This window comes from Gopherus flavomarginatus, chromosome 1 (genome assembly GCF_025201925.1).
Source record: "Gopherus flavomarginatus isolate rGopFla2 chromosome 1, rGopFla2.mat.asm, whole genome shotgun sequence".
NCBI classification, from domain to species: Eukaryota; Metazoa; Chordata; order Testudines; family Testudinidae; genus Gopherus; species Gopherus flavomarginatus.
The window spans coordinates 128489204-128507174 of record NC_066617.1 but is presented as its reverse complement, the minus strand read 5'-3'; the positions used below and the strand labels follow the sequence as shown (position 1 = coordinate 128507174).

The window sequence follows — 17971 nt, the reverse complement described above, 5'->3', positions numbered from 1 at the left end:
CCAAATATGAGTGAATTTTCACAGGGATGGCAAAAGGCAGATTGCTGATGCAAAGGTGATCCCCCACCAAATTTAAAGCCCTTTCCCCACAGCATAGAGGTGCTAGAGCTTCTCATAGAAGAAGTTGCCCGAAAAAAAATGAATTTTTCCCCTGGCCTTGTTCTTAAAAGTGGCTGAACCTTTTGGGCTGACATTTTCCAAAACTTTTCAGCCTGAAGCAAACACCCGACATGTAAAATTACTGCAGAAGTAGTTAAAGGCTGGCAAAGTTGTAAGCAATGGAAAATAGAGCTTTCTAATGGGAGGTATCGGACAACCTTAATAATAGGCGGTGCTACCAGTCTTTCATATAATGAAAGAGTTTTCATGTTTTTTGGCAGAGATCAAGATATGAATGAGCACAGAGAATTTTGTTGTTCAGTTTCCCAATGATTCATCAACAGGGCTTTGAAAACTTCCAGTTACTAACCTTGTTATAATAACACCTCTTTAGCACACACAATATGCTTTGCTTCAAAAAAGTAGCATTATAATGAGAGAGGAGTGGAAATACGTATGCTTTTCATCTACACTGAATAAAAACCTATAAAATGTAAAGCAAGTCTTAAAGGCACAAACAAGCATGAGACAGAAAAATGCTAGTAAAATAAACCTGTGTGGAAAAACATTTCAAATGCGTACTGAAAGCCTTTCATACCATATCATATATTAGAACTAGACTGAGAACATTGTGTTATGAGTCAGAATGGCTGATAAAAGCATGTCTCCTGAACTGATAAACAAGTTTCATGCAAATCTCTTGCATGCCATGTTACTTTTCCTCCGATAAATATTTAAAGAAGAGATTTGTCTTATCACAATCAGTCTTTAATGTAGGACAGTGAGAAAAGACAGCAGATTTTTTTTTTTTATTATTGCACATGGGAAGTAACTTTATATCTTGTGATTTTTGTTTTGTTTTGGTGTGTGTAAACAGAATTATAACATACTTGTTAAAAACTATCCCATACAAACTTTCCTATACTAAACCTGCCAACACTTAGGCATGTGAATATTACTCACATACATAAAGTTACCCACATATGTAAGTGTCTGCAGGAGGGGGTTCTAAGTACATTTCTTTATAAGCAGTTGCTGTTCTAGTTTGCCTGTTTTTTGCCAGTGATTTGCAAGGCGCAGGAAAATACTAGAGCACAAGCTCCACCCCTCCAGTGGAAAGTTCATGGCAACCATCAATCAAAATTAGTTGCCTCTGGCAACCAACAACAAATCTGGCTGAGTTAATCACAGGGATCAGGCATGCTGTGAGAGGTGGTTATTAGCGCATTGATGTTCTATTGAGAATTCCTGGCATTGGGAAGATTTAACATGCAGGAACGTCCAGAAAGTAAGTATTATGTAATGTCTGAAGGATATCTAAAAGAGAACAGCAAATGCTAGGATTAATTTAAAGCTCCTGCAGCTTGGTTGTATCCAGTTGCTGTAAGTTAGAGGAGGAAGATACCCAGAACCAGCATTAAAACTAATGATCACAAGATTAAACTCTTGCTCCTTTGAGATGTTTGGTTATGTTATGGAGAAAAGCTTCATGCTGAGAACTTCAGTACTACTCAGTATTGCTTGCAGTCTGCAGCAGTGTTTCTTCAGTTGAAAATCTGCAGACATGGATATTTTATAGTGTTTGCATTTTTAATTTCCTAGTTTTGTTAACTGGTATATTCATTTGTATCTATTTGTTATTATTGCTTATTTGTTTGTATAATTCCCTCCACACCTCAGCAGGGTAAGAAGACTTGCATATAATATGTGGTATTCCTTTAGAGATACTGGGCCTGATTCTTTATTTCTTGGTATCCTGGGTAGTCATTTGCACAGTGCAATACTTGTATAAAATGCTTCCATCCTTACTTAGGAGCATCTTACACCCACTCCATACTGGTGCAAGGTGCATGGCAACAAAGAATAGGAAAACACAGACAATTACACTCACACATGCATCATGTGCTTGGGGCCAATTCATGCCTTTCATGAGGAAGGGCCAGAAAACAATGTGCAGCATTCCCAGGCGATCATCCCAACGAGGGCTGGGTATAGTTTTACAGTTTGGCAAAGGGGAGAGGGGCGGTAACGTTCCAAACCCAGCAAGGTCCAAACATCAGTGCATTCTGGATTCCATGGTGTACTTTCCATTAGCTGTCTGCTCCAAACCTTTTGTCTTTGGCAGCAGGAGGCTGATGGGGAAAGGATAGAGAAGGATTAATTTAAAGAGACAACAGGGGCACCTTTATCTTCTGCTTCCAAATCTACTAAGATTTCAAGTGGGAGGATGCAGCAGAGAGTGACTATTCCTCAGCTCCACATCTTTCCTGAGTTCCAAACGTAGGGAAGTGGCCTCTGTTGGGTGGGAAGCAAATAGATGCTGGTGCATTACAGCACTTCTCCTCCCAACAAAATCTGGCCCGTTTTTGTGGAAACTCAGCTATGTTCACACCCTCTGTGGCACTTTCCTGAACGTGTGATCTGGCCCAGTGGTTATTTTGCCTATTATCCTAGTGCCTTTTTGTAAAAAACATGACATTTTTCAAAGAAGTCAAGTCAGAGGTAATCACTGGCTTGGCTTGACACTCACGCATATATTGTAGATCGAGAAATGGAAGAATGATTTTCAGTAATGTAAAAGGTGAAAAATTCTGCAGAGTTTTAAAGCTCTTTCTCACTTATTCAAGGTCTAAAAATAATGTCCTCCTTTCATTAATTCATTAGCAAAACCACAAACTGTATTGATAGAGTGTGACTAACACCTGGTGCAGTGCAGAAGTCATGGTAGAAAAGTCTCTGGCAATGCAACTACTGCAGCAAATGAGCTGCCTCAATCACTTCTGACATGCACTCCCACGCAAGAGGAAAGTGTTTCCATTTGGAAATCAACAATTGAGACAATGTTGCCTTGTGGATAGAGCATGGAGCTCAGATAACCTGTGTTCAGTTCCTGGCTCCTTGGCTTGCCATGTGACTTTGGGCAAGTCACTTTTTTGTGTCTCATTCCTCATTTGTAAAATGGAGATAATGATACCTCAATTGTAAAGTGCTTTGAGATCTATGTATGAAAAGTGCTGTGTAAGAGCCACTTATTATTTTAACCTGTTTTTTCTCATGCATCTTAAATTCAAACAAGAGTCATTGCTTTCCCTGGCACACATCAGTATAGCTTTGCTGAAGTCAATGGAGCTGCACTCAGGGCTGGAGTTAGGGGCAGTTGACCCAGACAACCACCTCGGGTGCCAAGCTTGGGGAGCTGTTTTTGTTGTTAGCAACAAGAAGGAAAATAGAATGTTTGAAGTAAAATGTTTCAGGTGTTCCATATGTGGAAATCAGATCACTGACTTCAAATTTCTAGTCTCAGTTGTGGTTTAATATTCAAAAATTTAACAAATGGGGGAGGGAGACACTGAAGATGCTCCTTGCCTGAAGCGCCATTTGGTCTAGGCCCTGGCTGCACTAATTGACACCTGCTGAGGATCTGGCCTCTCATTTGATATGTTTGTCTGCATTTGTGCATCAGCACCTCTAAAGAAGTTACCTCTGCTTTGGCAAGTGTTGAACTACTGCTACAGGGCCTGAAAGGGGAGCACAAAATTTTGTCTCTGTGTAGGTATTAAATATTGGTTTTTTGTGGTTTTTGGATTTCTTGGTGACAGAGTAGATTACCCAAAAAGGAATTAATAGGATAACGTATATTTTTTAGCCAATTACGGGCTGAATTTAAGATCTAAACAATTTGACAGTCATGGCCAGTGCAAGGAAGTTTTGTGCCCTTGGCGAAACTTCCACCTTGCGCCACCCCCCCGACCCAGATAACCCCACCCCCCCATGGCAGCTAACCATGCCCACCTGCCCTCCCCACCAGAGGAGCCCCCCCTGCGGCAGCTAACCCAGCCCCCTACCTGGGGAGCCTGCCAACCTCCCGCCCGGGGAGCCCCCCCCCAGCAGCTTACCCCCCTCTGCAGCTAACCCTGTCCAGGGAGCCCCCTTCCATGCCAGCTAATCCCGCCTGGGGAAACTGCCCCCGCAGCAGCTAATCCCGCCTGGGGAGTCTGCCCCAGCTCACCTCGGCTCCACCTCCTGCGCTGAACACGCCGGCGTCACTCTATTTCTCCTCCCCTCCCAGGCTTGCAGCGTCTATTGGAGGAGACGTAGAGTGGGGGCTGTGTGCTCAGCAGAGGCAGAGTGGAGGTGATCTGAGGTGGGGAGCAGTTCTCCTGTGCCCCCCCAGTTACTGCAGGCAGCCCTCCTCGCCCCCCTGCCCCAGCTCACTTCCACTCCACTTCCTCCCCTGAACAGGCTTTTAGGTGCCCTCAACCACTAGGCCCCCTAGTTTGCCTAAGTAGTTGCACCGGCCCTGTTAACAGTAGTATTTATTTGTATTATACAAACATCTAGGGGTCCTATCCAAGATCAGATTCCTGTTAGGCTAGGCACTGCAAAAACATGTACGAGAGAGTCCTGACCCTGAAGATTTTACAGTCGAAGTAGACTACACAGACGAAGGGTGGTAATTATTCCCATTTTACAGATTGAGAGCAGAGGCCCAAAGAGAGTAAGTGACTTGCCCCAGGTCATACAGAAAGTCCTGGCAGAGCCTGCAATCAAAGCCCCATCTCTTGAAGCCCAGGCCTGTGCTTTAACCCTTTCCTCTCAGTATCTTTTTAGTTTCTCATGTTATTGGTGGGAGTAAAGTAAACAATACCAATTCCTTGGCAAATGATACCTTTCAATGGATTGCATGTTGAGAAGATTTGAAAAGAATTTAGTTTTCTCTGTGCTTTATTAATAGACTTTAAAAATAGGGTGATATATTTATAGTAATGAAGGATAAAGGAATAAAGATATAGGAAATCCTAATTTGTATTATACTGGTACATCAAAGAGCTACTTTCCCTTAATCCACTTACTGCCTCTGCACTCCTCACACAGCACTTCAAGAAGAAAGGAGGAGGGAGAAGTGAAGCAAATCTAATAATTAGGAAAAGTATAATTTATTGGCTGAGCACATAAAAGCAAATACCATATGGTTACATTTAAAGCCCTTGTGTTACACTTGCGTTCCTCCATTCTATTCTATCAACAGCCATAACCAGACAAGGTTACAGAACCAAAATTTGGCCAGGTTGGGCAAGGTTCATGAACCTAAGGGAAACTAGTGTCAGGTTTTGAGTGACCTTGTATCCAGTTATGAGTTTGGGTGAAAACCATGCAAAATGCAGTTGTTTCATCATGTATAACCTGGAACCAGGTGAAATTCAGTGATTTCAACTGAGTTTCCTCTTGAGGGGGTTTTGTTCAAACCTGAATCTAAACCTCAGGGGTGCAAACTGACACGAAGCAAAACTGAAAAGGGTCACGGTATTAGAAATAAATAACATATAGGCCAAAACTCCACTAGAAACAACCTCAGAACTTTGGAGAAGTTCAGATCCACATCTGCACTTGGGGCTTGGGTTCATCTGTGCTCTGGTCACAACAAGATGTCCTAGTATGAATGTGAAGTGACTCTCCTTAAGTCACACAACAGAGGGCTTGTTTAGGTGGACAGTTGGTGGATGACAAGCTTCTCTTCTTTTAAGCACAACTCAGGTTGCAGGCTCCCAGCAGTGGTAAATTCATACTTAGTTGGCATGTAGGAGCATGTGCCACCCATAAACTCTGTCCCACCATGGCCTCTACAGAAAACAGCAGGCAGACCATCAGAAGTGGTTGAGCTAGTGTTGGAGGAAACAAGGTCTGGGATACACACTGATCCAATCATTGCCCCTCCTGGGCAGCCTCCATTGATGGTTCTCAGCCCTAAATTAAAGCTGAATTTCCCCAGCAGAACCTCGGGTGTGTGTGTGGGGAGGTGGGGAGTGCTGGCATTCCCACATCAATCCTCTCCTTCCAGGGTTGAATGGCCCAATAACTAGGTCTGAGTGAATATTTTCGCAAAGAAAAAATTATCTGATGAATTTCGCCTCTTTTGTCTCATGGCATCTCTGAGCAGATCAGGATTTCCTCAAATTTATTATGTGAAAAGAATTGAAGTCTGTGGCAATATGTATTCTTAAGGCTGTGAATCAATCATGAATTCTTCTCTGCAGGGACTTGTCATTCAAGCAGTGCTGCTTAATTGTGACTGGTCAGATCCGATACCTGAGGTCAAATTCCAGCCTCCATTATGGTCCCTCTGTACTACTCCAGTAGTGGAAAGAGAACAGAGAGGATCCTGGGGGAATTCCCCTGTGCCGGACTAGTGTCAGGCTGGCATATGTGACCCTACACTGCCCCCTCACCGCCCCTTGTATATGGGTGAGCTGGAGACAGGAAAGGGAATGGCTAGTGGTCTGTGCTCCCATAATCCTGGATTGCAAAACAGCCTGCCATAAATTTGAGAAGCCCCTGGAACTACTGTCGTTTACACTTAGGGCTACATTGGTCATAGGAGCAGCCCAGAACCTGGGAGGTGTGAAGAGGTCTAGAGCCACCTTTGCCCTCCCATCCCTCTCTTGGGCCGTACTGTTTGTGATGTCATCCCAAGAGACAGCACAGAACCTGGCTCAAGGCACTGAATCTGTTTCCTGATTGCATGACAGTGCCAGAGATACTTTTGCAAATACTCATGTGTGCTAAAGTTATGTCTTTGCCAGTAACTTTTGTACCAGTACAACTTCACTGTGGGCAAGATTTACAAATATGCCTAATGGATTAAGAGTCCCAACAGATTTAGGCACTTTTTAAAATCTCACCTTGTTTGGATAGCCGCACAAGGCAAACAAATATAATTCATATTCCTGGAATATAAAGTATCCACAGAGCTCTAAAAATAGCAATGATAAAGAAAAACACCTCAAGTTAATACAAACAGCTTGAGTTGTCATGTACCGAACACCTATGGCTAAAACAATTCCCAGCTCTCAGAAATCAGGAGTCATGAGACCATGCAAAAAACTCTTCAGTTTAACATATAACATTCTATTTTCAAAGCAGCCCTATTTTATCACAATTTGATTCAACTGTACAGTAGTTTTGACACCTCTGATTGCTAATTCATCATTACTTGAAGGTCAAAGACCATCCAAGGTTAGGAACACTCTTTAGTTAAAAATAAAATCTTACCAATCCTTCACTTCATGCCCTCCTTCCCCAGTGCTGTGATATAAAGCATCGCCAGCTTTTACTTCAATAAAAGAGCAACTCATAATATTGGCTTGAACCAGTTTTCTCTGATTTGAGTCTCCCAAGTATTTTATTAATTAAAAGTGAGTATAGTGTCCATAGAGTAAGAGAAGAAAGCAGGGGTGGGAGTGGACTACTGAGGTTTTCATGTTGCATTTAGCATTTTGTTTTCCTGGCTCAGATCCTGAACCACTTTTCACCACAGTCCCAGCAGACATGGAACTTAAAGCTAGTGTAGCTGCCCGAAAGGATCATCTCAGCATGTAGTGAGAATTCTCAATGGGCAAAGCAACTCCTGTGCCAGCTCCTAGGCAAGCACTGGGAATGTGGCTGAGTGGAAAAAAATGTGGCTGGGGCTGCCACAAGCTCATAGATTCCAGCTGCCAAACCAACACCCTAGACCCCTCACCTTGTGAGGCCTAGCAGAATATCTAGCATTAACAAACACTCTAGTGTCCCCTAGGGGAAGGTGAAGAAAGAGCTTTGGCCCTCGCAGGAATCTTGTTTCGGCTTTTGTGGACACGGGTGTTGGGGAGGGAAGGAGAGTTAGAAAAGATGTCTTTGGTAGATAGGTGTAGGAATGGGCAGGCTGTGGGCAGGTGAGGACCTTAGAAGTCTGTTCACAAATTGTTATGCCGTTGTTACTGTGGTTCTTGAAGAGCTGTTATGTTCCACATGAGAGGGGTCTATATTTGAGTGCCTATAATGGGCAGTAGGGGGACAGAGGATGAAATTGATGGACGTGATCCCCATATATTCCTGTCCTATGTTACAACTGCATGATGAGGTGTAAGTAATGTTTGTAAAATGTTTTGAGACCTTCAGAGGGAAGCTGCTTTAGGAATGCAACATATTTGCATGGACGGTACATCACCTTCCACTGAGGAAACTGACTCAGGGCCTGCTCCTATGTAAATCCATGGGAGTTTTGTCACTGACTTCAATGGAAACAGGATTGTACCTTCTGAATGGCAACAGGTAATAATATCAGCAGAGGTGTTGGATGGGAGCCAGATATGCTGTTACAAATATACTTGTATTTTCTGAGCTAAGTAATGCCTGTAGGATGAGCATCATTTAGGAAGGACTGTCCCTATTTCTTACTAAATATTTCCCATCCTGCCCTTCGATAAAGCTCTTGTATTCCAATGGGTTTCCAAGGGGGTATCAATGGGGTATTGTGGACATGGATCAGCATTCATGTCGCACTCCTGTCAGTACCCAGCCCAAGCTGAGGAAGCTAATGATGCAACCAGCAGACCAAATTCAGTGATGAATCCTGGTCACATGCCACTTAATGCACGTTGTGCATATGGTAAGAAGAAATATGGGGCATTCCCCAATAGTCCATATTTATAACATTTCAACCATACCTGCCAATGTTTGCAATGGTTTAATGTGGAACAGAAAGTGCCAGACCATCAAACAGCACAGTGAAATAGATGGTGCAAAATAGCTGAATTAAGAAGTACTGCTTCCTATCATAAGCTCTGGTAAGATACAATGCAATGGAAGAAGAGGAGGTGGCAGTATTGATACCATCTGATAGTTTCAATCTAAACTTTTTTTAGTACAAAATAGTGATCAGACATGAGTGAACCAAAAGCAGCAGCTGATTACATTGGTGGCATTATAATCTCATTTTAAAATGAATGCAAAGCAATATGTTTATTCAGCTATAGTGACAGTCTATCCATATGCCGTGATCTTGCCTTGTTTTGCAAACAGCAAAGGAAATGATTCATGTCAAACAAACCAACACTATTCCCGTGAATAATTCCTGTTAATGATATATATTTTGAAAGATAAATATTTTTTCTTGTGTATTTGGACACAGTTTAGAGCAATTAGACTCAGACTATTATTCAGACTATTATTTGTTCTAGTGACAGGTTTAGAAAAGTCACACAGCATGATCTATTTTAGAAAAGACATCATGAATATGGCCAAAGTAATATACACAGCTGGGTTTAAGTGCTTCATTTCCACTACTGTTTGTGTTTGTATGTAATGGTGATTGAGAATGATGCTTGTGCGCATTCATCAAAATGTATATTTCCTTGACTGACTAGTCAGACAATGGCTGTGACACAGCTTTCAGTTAGCATCCCCAAGGCTTACTGCAGATGTTTGATGGGCACTCATCTCCACTGTTATTTTGAAAACCCATTTGGAAATAATAGCCCTATTACAGGGAACAGTAAGCGGAGGCAACATTATCAAAATGTTTTATCCTCTCTGATCCAAACACATTCCCTAGAGCTTGCGGTTGGATATTTATCCCCTTGTTCCTCCCCCCCACCGCCCAACACATTAAAATTATCACAGGACGTGGAATCCAACTTACGATACATTGCAAAGATACTCTTGTCTCTGCTCCCTAACTCTGGTGGATATACAAATAAACAAACAGTCTGTGTTCCCAGAATTTAAATAAATCTCTTTAATGTCACCGGATTTGCTGTGATATTTAGTTCACTACAAGGCCATTGTTTCTATGGTGGCATAGGAAGGCAATTTTTAAAATGATTTCCATTAGTTGTTTTTAATGGTCTTTAGTGGGCCTTGCACTTCCATTCCTTTCAGGACCTCTACCGCAGCTGAAATAACAGCTAGCAACAACCATGTTTAAACATGAATTTTTACAAGCAGGGGTCTAGCTAAGTTTCCTTGACTAGAGGGTGCAGGTGCTTCTAGTCCTCATCTTCTTATCATCTGAGGTTGGGTCATCATGCATCTACACTACAAATTTTACTGCAGTTAAGCAATGTACTTAAATAGTGACCTGACCGTGATACAGCTGGGTTTAGTCTTGTCTGTGTAAATGGAAGCAAAATTGGAAAGTATGACTCCTTAACATGATTTTAACACAATTTGATCTTGTACCCCCATATCAGACCAAACTGGTTTATAGCAGACAGGAGACTACCACGTGTAAGCATTGTGCTTAAACATGATCCAATCTGGAGTGTAGACAGAGACTTGTGCCATAATAATACCTAGCACTTGTGCAGTGCTTTACATCTATGGATCTCAACGTCCTTTACAGTGAAAAGCAAGTATCCTTATTAGGGCTGGTCAAAGGGATGTACTTTATTCCACTAAGAATGTTTAAGAAAATGAAGAAAAGTAATTTTGGTAGAATATTTTGGGATTTTGTTGAGGAAAAACGGAACAAAAAGCAAAAACCTGACAAATTTCTACAATGGACATGTTTTTGCAGAAATTTCCATTTTGTCAAAGGGCTGTTTTTCTGGCTGAAAAGCTTTCAGCCTGCTCTAATCTTTACCCCTCTTTTACAGAGGCTGAAGCTAAGACACACAGAGCAGCACTTGTTTGCCCAAGATCAATGGCAGAGCAAGAACCAGAACCCAGGTTTCCTTATGCCCAGTTTAGCCCCCTATCCCCTGTTTTCTATGGCTTCTTTTCACATATCCTGGTTGTACAGTGGCCAAAAATCAGCATTTGCCAACAGTCACAAGAAATGATATCAGATCTGAGTTTTCCTGGTACTTAGGACAGGAGACTGCTGTTGTAATTGCATGATATCTATTGACAAATATAGCTCTCACCTTCAGCATATCCCAGAAAGCAATGTACTGAAGAATGATATGGAGGTACACAAGAGTGTGAGGAATATTACTTATTATGTATTTTCCTACCCTACTGTCTAGCCGGCATGTGCCTAGAGGAGGCAATATAAGGAAGTGGAAAAGGGAAATCAAGTTAATGAATTGAAGTCTATAGCCAGCTCTAGGGTATACTGTAAGAATTCTGGCTGCATTAAAGATGGTTTGATATTAAAGAAAAATGGTTTGGTCTCATTTCAATACTTCAACTGCTTCAGTATCAATGCAAATAACAGACCCTTCCTGTCAAGTATGTAGATTCCAGCTTTTCATGCATTAGAAATACTTTGTATTGACATGATCCACTGCTTCTCTGCCCACCGTTCTAGATGCTGAATACTGGAAAGGCACATTCCGTACACTGACATGATTTACTGTTGTGGCTTCTTCTGCCTCATTGGAATCAGGGCTGATATAATTAGATTTCTAAAAAAATGCTGTCCACTGTTATGTGCAAAAGGATTTGCTAGGACACAAAGCTTGTCACAGCAAGATAAGAACCATATTTTGAATGTGAGTCTCTGCTATTAGCTAATAGTTTTAATTAACTTGGATTGCATTTCTCAGTTTGTCATTGATTAGAGAATACATCCAAGAAGACAACAGTGCTTCAATAAATGGAAGGAATAGTTCTTTACCATTTTTAAATAATTACTTGTCAACAAGCTATGTCAGCTACTCAGTGTATTCCATCTGTGAAGATAATATTTATTTTTAATGCTTTTTCCCAGGGAATATTGACTAAAGATTTTCCTCCTCTTTCCTTTGTCCCACCAGTAATCATATATTTTTCTCTGTTACAAAGCTTATTATTATATCCAGCTTTTCATGAATGATTAAAGAAATAAAAGGAGTAAAACTTCAGGTGTCAGTATCATGTTCAGATGTCATGAACAGGTTTCAGTAATGATTGCAAGGAGGAGTTTAATTTGACATTGATCAAATGTGTGGGAGACTGGAAGCTATAATAAATATACAATGTATTGCAGGGTTTAGTATGGTGAGTGGGGAGTCAGGACATGAGTTTTTTTCCAAACTCTGATACTGTCACAGTTGCTGTGCAACCTTAAGCAAGTCCTTTAGGCTGGGATTTAGGTGCTCAACTTCCGTTAGTGTTTTTTGAGTGGAAATTGGGTGCCTAAATCTCTTGGACTTATTTGAAAATCCATCCTAACCTTATCAGTTGGCTGCTCTCTTAAATGGTAATAACACGCTTTATCTTTTCCAGCTGGGGATGTTGTTCGTTAAATAATACTTAAAAAAACTTTGAGATCCTTGGATGAAAGATACCGTAAATGTGCCAGGTATTTACAAATATGGCTAGATCTGGATAATATTTTTTGGGTCAAAGTGAGATAAAATATTAGCATAAACAAGTGAAAAAGAGACATCTTGGAGGTGGAAAAAATCTAACCCTAGATATAAATTAAGGGAGCAGTACTTAGAATGCAGCATATGAAGAGAGAGACAGGCTAACTATGGATTAACTACTGTTGACAATGCAGTGCAGCTACAGGAATAAAGGGAAACAAGAAGACTTTTTATCAATACATTAGAAGCAAGAGGAAGACCAAGGACAGGGTAGGCCCACTGCTCAGTGAGGAGGGAGAAACAGTAACAGGAAACTTGGAAATGGCAGAGATGCTTAATGACTTCTTTGTTTCAGTCTTCACTGAGAAGTCCGAAGGAATGTCTAACATAGTGAATGCTTATAGGAAGGGGGTAGGTTTAGAAGATAAAATTAAAAAAGAAAAAGTAAAAAATCACTTAGAAAAGTTAGATGCCTGCAAGTCACCAGGGCCTGATGAAATGCATCCTAGAATACTCAAGGAGCTAATAGAGGAGATATCTGAGCCTCTAGCTATTATCTTTGGATAATCATGGAAGATGGGAGAGATTCCAGAAGACTGGAAAAGGGCAAATATAGTGCCCATCTATAAAAAGGGAAATAAAAACAACCCAGGAAACTACAGACTAGTTAGTTGAACTTCTGTGCCAGGGAAGATAATGGAGCAAGTAATTAAGGAAATCATCTGCAAACACTTGGAAGGTGGTAAGGTGATAGGGAATAGCCAGTGTGGATTTGTAAAGAACAAATCATGTCAAACCAATCTGATAGCTTTCTTTGATAGGACAACGAGCCTTGTGGATAAGGGAGAAGCGGTGGATGTGATATACCTAGACGTTAGTAAGGTTTGATACGGTCTCGCATGATATTCTTATCGATAAACTAGGCAAATACAATTTAGATGGGGCTACTATAAGGTGGGTGCATAACTGGCTGGATAACCGTACTGAGAGAGTCGTTATTAATGTTTCCCAATCCTGCTGGAAAGATACAACAAGTGAGGTTCCACAGGGGTCTGTTTTGGGACCGGCTCTGTTCAATATCTTCATCAACGACTTAGATATTGGCATAGAAAGTACGCTTATTAAGTTTGCAGATGATACCAAACTGGGAGGGATTGCAACTGCTTTGGAAGACAGGGTCAAAATTCAAAATGATCTGGACAAATGGAAGAAATGGTCTGAGATAAACCGGATGAAGTTTAATAAAGACAAATGCAAAGTGCTCCACTTAGGAAGGAACAATCAGTTTCACGCATACAGAATGGGAAGAGACTATATAGGAAGGAGTATGGCAGAAAGGGATCTAGGGGTTATAGTGGACCACAAGCTAAATATGGGTCAACAGAGTGATGCTGTTGCAAAAAAAGCAAACGTGATTCTGGGATGCATTAACAGATATGTTGCGAGCAAGATACGAGAAGTCATTCTTCTGCTCTACTCTGCACTGGTTAGGCCTCAACTAGAGTATTGTGTCCAGTTCTGGGCACCACATTTCAAGAAAGATGTGGAGAAACTGGAGAGGGTCCAGAGAAGAGCAACAAGAATGATTAAAGGTCTTGAGAACATGACCTACGAAGGAAGGCTGAAAGAATTGGGTTTGTTTAGTCTGGAAAGGAGAAGACTGAGAGGAGACATGATAGCAGTTTTCAGGTATCTAAAAGAGTGTCATAAGGAAGAGGGAGAAAACTTGTTCACCTTAGCCTCTAATGATAGAACAAGAATTAATGGACTTAAATTGCAGCAAGGGAGATTTATGTTGGACATTAGGAAAAAGTTTCTAACTGTCAGGGTGGTTAAACACTGGAATAAATTGCCTAGGGAGGTTGTGGAATCTCCATCTCTGGAGATATTTAAGAGTAGGTTAGATAAATGTCTATTCGGGATGGTCTAGACTGTGTTTGGTCCTGCCATGAGGGCAGGGGACTGGACTCAATGACCTCTCGAGGTCCCTTCCAGTTCTAGAGTCTATGAATCTATGAATCTATTGCGAAGGGGCCACTTGTCTTTTGAGATGTGTATACTATAACCAGGAAGGTTATAGTACCATGTCATGGTTAAAGGGCTGGCTGAACCTCTGACCCCTTCTCTTGTCTCTTTGAGGGTGTTCCCCATCAACATGAGGCCTTGATCTTTACCTCCCTGGGGTGAAGTCACACAATTATCCCTGTCTTTGACCATATGTCAGGCAACAGCTCCCTGTGGATTAAGAGCACTTATCCCAACAGGTCTACCTAGGTTCTGGTACCTGCAGGTCCTCCCTTTGGGATTCTGTGACCACTAGAGAATACAATGGCAAAATAGTCTTCTTAAAACAAAGTATTGTTTAATTTTAACAGTGGGAATGCCACAGAGTGCACTCACCACTAGTGGATGCCTCCTCCTAGCCACCCTGGGGATTAGCTCTGCCAGGTGTTGTACCCACCTCTGGTGGTGTCTTCATCTATCATCCTCTTGTCCTGCAGACCCCTCTTGCTCCAGGAACTTCAGCCTCCTCTTCATGACTTGCCTTTCTGGCTGGGTCACCATACACGTTTTCCTCCTTCTGGTTTATCAAAGTCTTTCCAGGACAAATCATCCCAGGCAGTGAACTGTCCTCTGCCTGGTCTGTGCCACATCCCCAGTGGCTGATAGGGGACCCTGGGCCAACCCTCTACTCTGGGTTCCAGTACAGGAGCCCTCCAGATAGCAGCCAAGACTTGCATTGCTATTACTTGCTGCTATTCCCCTGAGCACCCTCCTACCTTCCTGGCTTCCCCCTTCTTTCCCATTGGGTTTGCCAGCCTCCCACCTCCATCCTGCCAGGGAACAACTGTGGACTACCCTTTATATCCCAACACACTTCCCTCTTCCCAGGGAGTGCCTAAAGCCTACCTTCCTGCAGCCCCCTTCTGTTGCCAGCTTCCTGGGTTATATAAGCCCCATCTGTTCTTGCCTAGCTGAGCCTCAAGTCTAATTAATCAATCCCTGCTGCCTTGCTCCTTCTTCACTTGCAGCCTGGGCAGTTAACTGGGCCTAATTTACCTTTCAGGGCCAGTGTGGGGAGTACACCCCATCCAAAGCATAACACAGGAGAAAAGGTTTTTAAAACAACCGAGGTCTACACTCATATCTCTCTTACCTATCAGGCTTACCATCCCTAGTAGACAATAGACACATCTAAGTTCCCAGATAACTCATCCTCTGAAGTCTGGGTTCCCCTTAATTTCCTCTTCTGAGAGTGAGACTTTAAATCAAGCCCCAAGTCCTATTGTTCTCTGTTTTCTGAGCCTAATTAAACTGGTTTGGGCAGCTCAGCAAGAGCTGTGAGTAGCAACACTAAGTCCTAGGTGTTTGCTGAGAGGTTGTTATGTGGGTTATTGTCCTTCTTCCTGTCTCCATTTCCTGACAATCCTGCTGTGAATTAACTCACTATATTCATACAGTGAACCTTTCAATAACCCTGTCACATACTGTATTCATAAGTTATTACAGAGCAGTCCCCACGTGTTTCACAGTACCAATTTACACTGTGCTGACAAGTGTTTTGTACAGCAACTGTAAATCCAAGAACACACTAATACTGTACATAGTTCTTGTCAACATCCTTTGAAAAAATACAGACTCTGGATTTACACTAGTGTAATAGAGTAGACTCTCCTTTGGGGACTTGTAAAACTAAGAAAATGGGATACAAAAGTTACTGGGAGAGGATGGGCACACTTCCTACAGTATTATCTTTACAGTTACTTTTGCCACCAGCGTTTTACGGGCCAAAGCCTGGGCTGCATGTGGACAGCTTTGCACTTTTCCACCAGAGCAAAGATTTTCTGAAGTCCACTTAGCATGCCACAGGAGGATAGCCCTAAGAGAGACACTGTAGCAGATTCTCCATTGTCCCAACCTCCCACCCTACTCCTTGCAGCTTGTAGAGATGGCATGCCTGGGGAAGGAAATTGAATTTGGATGTTGACTCTTTAATGGCAATCACTTTAGATGCTGAAAACTGTATCGATACATTGATTAGCCCCATATATCAAGAAGGTTAGAGGAAAGCAAAGAAATAGATGAGATTGCACATGTTCCATTAAGCACTGTTGTGGTGAAATCCTGATCCCATTAAAGTTGATGGAAAAACTCTCATTGACTTCAATGGGACCAGGATTTCACTCCAGTAGTCTTTCTAGAATGTAAGGGGAAGAACATACAAGAGTAGCAAGGGAACATGGAGTGTAGTTATGTAAAATACAGAGCTTTGTTCTCCTTTGTCAGTGCTGATTGATTCTGTAGTCAATGTGATCATCATCACCACCTGTGGAAGATATTTATATGATAAAATGTCATTTATAGCAAAATAATGCACTGTGCAATTGTTTCATGGTTACTGAAACCATTTCTTACTTAACATTAATGTACTGTACTGAATAGTGGTTTCTTAACACACTCGTATATGTCTGCTAAGAATAAGCTCAGGGCCCAGTATAAACTATGGGTGCTTAATGTATCTTGACAGTCAATAAGTGTTTAATAAAGGACTGGCAATGAATTCATTATTCTCCTTATGAATCCATTCCTATTTATTGCAAACAATCAGAAATATTTTATTGTAGAGAATGAGATCTCACATAATAGTTCTTTCACCAGAGCTGCCATGAAAGGACCAGTTAGACTAGAACAAAGTACAGTTAATGATAGGCTGTTTCTCAGAGAATTAAACACTGTAATTGGTCAATTGGATTGAGCATTTGAGAAGGGAAGAGTTGCAATTATATTAAAAGCATTTACTGTACTTTGGCAGCTTTCTCTCTGCCTTGGGCGATTCTACACTCTACATCAACATTCAAGTTCATCACAAAGTTCTAAGTTTCCTAGCAGTGCCAGGGCCAGGTTGTTAGTAGGGCTGTCTAGCAATTTAAAAAATTAATTGTGATTAATCACGTGATTAATTGCATTGTTAAACAATAGAATACCATTTATTTAAATATTTTGGATGTTTTCTACATTTTTAAATATATTGATTTCAATTACAACACAGAATACAAAGTGTACAGTGCTCACTTTATATTTATTTTTTATTCCAAGTGTTTCACTATAAAGAGACAAAATAAATAGTATTTTATAATTCACCTAATACAAGTACTGTAGTGCAATCTCTTTATCATGAAAGTTGCACTTACAAAATGATGTACAAAAATACTGCATTCAAAAATAAAACAATGTAAAATTGTAGAGCCTGCAAGTCCACTCAGTCCTACTTCTTGTTCAGCTGATTGCTCAGACAAACACCTTTGTTTACATTTGCAGGAGATAGTGCTGCCAACTTTTTGTTTACAATGTTACCTGAAAGTGAGAACAAGAGTTCTCATGGTGCTGTTGTAGCCTGCATTGCAAGATATTTACGTGTCACATGCGCATGCTTCAACCACCATTCCGGTGACGTGTCCATGTTGATGATGGGTTCTCCTCGAAAATCATCCAAAGCAGTGCGGACCAACGCAAGTTCATTTTCATTCTCTGAGTCAGATGCCATCAGCAGATAGTTGATTTTTCTTTTTGGTGGTTCAGGTTCTGTAGTTTCTGCATTGGAATGTTGCTCTTTTAAGACTTCTGAAAGCATGCTCCACATCTCATCCGTCTCAGGTTTTGGAAGGCATTTAAGATTATTAAATCCTGGGTCGAGTGCTGTAGCTATCTTTAGAAATCTCACATTGGTACCTTCTTTGAGTTTTGTGAAATCTGCAGTGACAATGTTCTAAAAATGAACAGCATGTGCTGGGTCATTATCCAAGACTGCTATAACATGAAAT

The 17971-nt window shown here is 41.4% G+C and overlaps 1 protein-coding gene across 10 annotated transcripts in view; it reads left to right on the top strand.

Moving 5' to 3' along the window:
* Positions 1-1279: 1279 nt before the first annotated feature.
* Positions 1280-17971, top strand: part of LMNTD1 (lamin tail domain containing 1) — a 334417-nt gene continuing 317725 nt past the window's right edge. For all 10 annotated transcript variants that reach the window (XM_050968522.1, XM_050968561.1, XM_050968523.1 and 7 more), the window contains exon 1: positions 1280-1387. The gene's annotated coding sequence lies outside the window, so the exon portion shown is untranslated. The remainder of the gene's footprint in view (positions 1388-17971) is intronic.